The sequence below is a fragment of the Cynoglossus semilaevis genome, chromosome 11, assembly GCF_000523025.1.
Source record: "Cynoglossus semilaevis isolate Cse_v1.0 chromosome 11, Cse_v1.0, whole genome shotgun sequence".
NCBI lineage: Eukaryota > Metazoa > Chordata > Actinopteri > Pleuronectiformes > Cynoglossidae > Cynoglossus > Cynoglossus semilaevis.
This window is the reverse complement of record NC_024317.1, coordinates 17,649,300-17,655,676: the sequence shown is the minus strand read 5'-3', so window position 1 is coordinate 17,655,676 and position 6,377 is coordinate 17,649,300.

The window sequence follows — 6,377 nt, the reverse complement described above, 5'->3', positions numbered from 1 at the left end:
ACCTTACTTTGCTCATCATGTTTGGAGTCATACTGCTCCATGGGGTACTGCCTGACCTGGACAATAAAGACAGAGAAACACATTTTACTGGCATTACAGTGACTTTTTAAAATCTCTTTGTTTTCACCCAATCAATCAAGAATAAAAATTGTAATTGTATGAGAGCCATAAAAACACTTTCATGCTTTAAAAAAAGATAAAACCTTTAGATGAACAAGCACCAGTGAAATATAACATTTTTACATGCTGTATTTTCCGGACTATAAGTCGCACTTTTTTTCATCCTTTGGCTGGGTTTGCAACTTATACTTGCAGTCAAAGGTATTTCTGTGCTCTACCTTGCCATCTTTCAAGCCACTGAGGTAATCTCTAGCTTGACATTCCACACCGGCAGAGAGGTTTGCAGATGGGTTGGCCCGGGCTTTGACGAGCGCGTGATGCAACGCTGGAACAAAGTGGTTCAGCTGTGGCATCACAACGTCTGAGGCATCGAATGAATGTGAAGCTTTGAAAACAACAAAACTGCAATTAATGTTGAAATAGGATTTTTTAATTGTAATGTTGAAGATGCATTACTGACATACAGGACTGTTGTTATATATGCAGGTTTAAAACCATTAAGCCTACCGTAATATTGTTGTACTGTACTGTACTCACTTGATTTGACCAAATCTCTGGTCTCTGGAAAGACAAACAAGGCCTGGAGACACCTCTTCCAGCTCTGTCCTCGCTCTGGGGTGAGAAAAAAAAATACACATCACATTTTTTGCTAATTCCTATCTTTAGTGCTAAAATCATGAAGATGTAAACAACTGTATGATTTTGAATAATCAACCACATTAGTCATCACTTCATCTTTTCAGTCCCACGACATACCAGCAGGTGTGGCCATCTGAACACTGGAGAGCAGAAAGAGAAACCCTCGCTCTGAGAGAGGAGTCACAAAAACCTGTGAAGACAACAGATCATTTTCTTCTCATTCTCTGATAAACAGTTTATCTCACATCTGTCAAAATCAAGGCCCATGGGCCAAACCACCTCATTTCAGAGATTTGTAATGTTAGCGTGAACACTACCTACCACTTTCTTTATCTCCATTTCATGCAGCAGCTTTGATATAATGCCTGTTGAACGACCTTGGTCGATCACCTCCAGAAGCCTGCAGCAGTGACTGCCTTTTGCAACTGTGAAATCAGAGAAATCTGTAGTTTAGCATTCCTGTGCATTTATTTAACAGGAAATCATACAATGTACAGGCAAAACATTTCAAGTCATAAACGAGGCTGTGATATGTGACTGCATATGCAAATTCAGGTTAAAAGTAATCTTTTAAAAATTCTCTAAGTAAGTAAGTACTAACTAAGTTCAAGTGACAAGTGAAATACTTCATTAGCCCTTCCTTTCCCCGACTTTACCTTCTTGGTTTCCGTTGTAGAGGTTATGGGAGAAAATGTCAGGGGAGAGGATCTTGACTGCTTGATCTATCCTCATCACACAACCAATTTCCAGTCTTTCTGGTCTGAGGACAAAATATTTGAATAAAATATGAAGGAAAGCTGAAACAGAGCACAATCCTGATCAGAAAAACATCTCTTATTTGGAACTACATATTCTGAAGGCACAGGTTTATAATTTCTGAACTTGTAATTCCTTAAAACTCTACAAATATTACTGTGCAACAGAGCCATCTTTTTTCACGCTGAAGACAAAGAGACATGGATTATGGCATCATAAGGTTCTAAGACACTTTGCTGAAATTGTTGGTGCAGACAGGTCACTACTCACAGTCTGTGAGGCAGGAAAGGAGGAGAGAAGGAGCGAAGGGAGATCTGACAGAGAACACGCTCGCCCTTGACTAAATCTCCGCTCCACACAGTGAACTCAGCTCGCTCTAAATTAATGAAAAAAAAAAAGAATAACAATACAAAGTTTTTATACCATGAATTTAAAGAATTGAAATGAACTTAACATTATTTTCATCATAGTTTAAGTCAGTTATAAGGAGACCAGGGCTCACCTTTACTTTTCTCCACTTTCTCCACACTTATTGTCCGGTTTAAGGTAAGAAAAAATAATATAAACCATCACATCACATGTTTTGTTCTAAGAAATTAAGAGAAATACTGTGCAGTATTTGAAATTCCAATGTTCATACCTGGGAAGAATTCTGTCTTTCTCTCTAAACTGAAAGGAGACCACAGCATATGGACAAACTTGACGAGGCCGCTCTCGTAATTCATCGAAGGAATACTCATAGAAATATTGCTGAAATAAACAACACAAGGACAAAATCTGAAGGTCTGGAGTTTATTATCAAACAAGTCCAGAGCAAACAACCACCGTGTATATAATGACTCATCAGAGACCAGGTGAGTGCAGTTGTTACCTGTGTGAACTCAAAGGCCCGGTATGAGGTGAGCGACGTCACATTGCTGGCATTCTTGAATATGTGGCTGTCAAAGCGAGGTGTAGGGTCTAAGAGGTTTTTAACATTTTCATAGATGCTTTTCACCTTCCCCTGGAACCAAAAACAGAAAACAGAGGGGGCTCAAACATGTTCATTTGTCACCGTTGTCATGACGCAAGATTTCACAAAAATCAGAAGTGAAAGTGAAGTGAGCAGTGTGTGGGGACGGTGCCATGCTCAGAGCACCTCAGTGGTAACTTGGCAGCTGGTGGACTCGAACCTGAAACCTTCCAAACCCAAGTGTGGTTCCTTAACCTCTAAGCCACCACAGCCCCAGAACCAGATCAATTTTCATTCATTAAATTATGTCCACATTATAATCATATTACACATTTACATGTTTAAATATATGTATGAATATAAACACTATGTATGAAATACGCCTCTCTCTCTCTCTATACATATATACTGTATATCCCTCTATACATTTGCATACATACATACGTATATGTACACATATATATACACATCACCATCACATTTACCTTTAACACTTTGAAGACAACGATCTCCCCTGTGGCCCCTGGGGTCAACGGGTTCACCTGCAGCAGGTCAGAGTATCTGGATAGATACACTCCTTCAGAAAGATTCACAAAAAAAAATTTAAATTCATGTGAAACAACTTAATTCTGTTTATTTGTGTGAAAAAATATCAGTCCACTATTACCTTTATTGGGGTTTCCAAGTACTGTGATCCAGCTCTGACTCACATACAGCCCATTCTCACAAAGTTGAGAGAGCTACAGTTAGAAGGGTTACAAAAATATAAATGAGGTCACACCAGCATAGAACATTGTGTAGTAATTGATACAACAAATGAACAATGATGATTAAAAACACCACACACACAATCTAAAACAACTGTGTTATTTCACTCTCATAAATATAAATGCAGTTAAAATAAAATGCAGCATATATAAACATCTGAGCTGGCACTACTGAATCTGGTTTTTGTAACTATATATAATTGTAAAAAGTATAAATGAAGTATATAAAGTATAAATGTTTAATGTTATTAATTGTATTAACTGTGAAATTTGACAGAGAATAATGTACACAAAAGGTTTGACTAACTGAAACTAAAAATAAAAATCTGGGAAATAAATGATAATAATAATCTGGCTCCTGTGTATTTTCAGCACAGTACAACAACAGTGCAATACATCTTTACCATTTGTATGGATACTACAGACTACAAAGTAGTCCCAGGGTCCTGTGTCTTATCAGATAAAATAACCCTCACCATGGCAGTCTCAGTCAAGAGGAAGCAGTAACTCTCCTCCATCTCTTTGTCTGTCCTGCCATCAGCCTTCATCTCTTTTCTCTTCTCTACAAACTGAAACACACAGAACACACCACTAATGCATCAGCGGCTGGACTGGACACACACTCTGTCTGTAAAAATCATTGTCTTTCATATGTTGTCGACAGCAGAGGGCATTGAAAAAAGAGCAAGTTTGGCTTAAATTTAAAGGAAGGAAGTCACCACACACCACTGCATGCAACCAAATGTGACCTCTGTTGTGTTGTGACCTCTTAACCCATCACCAAAGTGAACAGTGGGCAGCTTTAAGCGCCCAGGGAGCAGTGTGTGGGGACGGTGCCATGCTTCCTTAAACACTAAGCCACCACTGCCTGTATTAAAACTGTAATGTCGTCATTTAATTACAAGCCAAACCCTAGAAATGAGTTACAGGGAATTTTATTTCTAATCAAACTCATTACTTAAAAAAAGTACACAAACAAAAAAGGTTGAAAAAAGCTGAATATAGTGTAGACAACTGATGATCGTGAGTCAAGAACATTTTTTATATAAACCAGAGAGAAACACAATGTTGACTATTGTAATTCTCATGCACATCATCATTCCATGTAGATGCTGCTCTCACCTCTTTCTCTAGCAGCTCACTGTGAACAAGCCGAGGTTTGGAGTAAGAGAAGGAGCCGGCAGATCCCGGGTCAAAGTAACCAGAGTTCAGGATGTTCATCATGTCTTCAAACTCTCTGGATTCACAGGAGACGTATTGTATGGGAGCTGGAAGACAGACAACAAAATATATGGGGGACAGAGTACACTTTGAACCACACATGTCACTTTTCTACAAACTGTGTAACAGAAAAAAAGTTTGACACTCTACGATATAGAACAATATCTATATCTACAAAGTATTCCTTATATAAATACACCTTATCTTACTTGATTAACTGCAGAAGGTGCTGCCCATTTTAGACTGTGTGTAAAAACTGTATATAGGCTTTAAGGTGTTCCTCAGTGCAGTTCTGAATGTAACCATTGACCTGCACTGCTTGCTGCAAGTAAAACTATAAAACTTTGAGATCTCATATTTGATTCTTAAATTTAAACTCTTAGTGTGTTAGGAAACTAGGGTGTGAACTAACAGCATATTTTGCAATTCTATCTACCAGAGAAAGTTTCCTGACAAATGCTCATCAAACACCTATTTGGGAACAGGTGTGTGCCATGATTGGGTATAAATTCTCATCCATTCACAAGCAAGGATGGGGCGAGGTTCACCACTTTGTTAACAACTGCGTGAGCAAATAGTCAAACAGTTTAATCGGAATTTCATCGACTACAGTCCATAATATAATCAAAAGGTTCAGAGAATCTGGGGAAATCACTGCAGCAAGGCCAAAAACCAACATTGACTGCCCTTGACCTTCGATCCCTGTCAGGAAACGTTCTCTGTTAGATAGTATCTAGTATTGTACGAAACGCCCCTGGTTGTTACCCTTGCTTCCTAACACACAAAGAGTCAAATACGAGATCTCAAGTTGTAAAGTTTTCCTTGCAGCAAGGAGTGCAGGACAATGGTTACTTACTTAGAACAGCACTGAACTTCTTAGTGCACAAAGCCTTCATACAGTTTGTTGGTAAAACATTAACAGTCAGTGCCTTCCCTGCATTACTCTGCCATAAGGTGTTCACACACCTCTTCTGGGCGCTGATTGGTCAGAGTTAATACAAACAAACAAAGATTCTCCAACAATAGGAGCCGTGTGCATACGCTGAACCACTCTGTTCAGTTAGTCAGGTAAGACCAAAGACATGCAGTTCAAATATTTTCCTCTTGGTATTCTTTTGATCGCCTTATTAAGGCAAAGAAACTAGTTCAGACTGGTTCTGTGACCTTTCTCCAAGTGTGACGGGCAGTGCTATCTGTACCACACACCGTGCTTCGGCACTTTTCCATTTAGTACGACATAACAACAGCATTCAATAATAGTATAAATTGATATGGAAATGTAATATAATGAATATGTTGCAAAGGTTAAATAAATGTTTTCACAAATCTTGACAATCCCTCAAGCGGCACTGTATCAAAAACCGACATCAATGTGTAAAGTTCAAAAGCCAGCATCTGTGATGGTATGGGGGTGTGTTAGTGCCCATGGCATGGGTAGCTTACACATCTGTGAAGGCACCATTACTGCTGAAAGGTACATACAGGTTTTGGAGCAACACATGTTGCCATCCAAGCATCATCCAAGCATCGTCTTTTTGATAGACACCCCTGCTTATTTCAGCAAGACAATGCTAAGCTACATTCTGCACCTGTTACAACAGCGCGGCTTCATAGTAAAAGAGTGCGGGTTCTAGACTGGCCTGCCTGCAGTCCAGACCTGTCTCCCATTGAAAATGTGTGGCGCATTATGAAGTGTAAAATACAACAACGGAGACCCCGGACTGTTGAACAACTGCAGCTGTACATCAAGCAAGAATGGGAAAGAATTCCACCTACAAAGCTTCAACAGTTAGTGTCCTCAGTTCCCAAACCTTTATTGAGTGCACACTGTTTTTTTTTAAGTATTTGAATGAGAATGAAGCATCAACTAGGGGCTATTCTCTTCTATTCTATCAAAAGCAATATAAATACTACAGTAATAT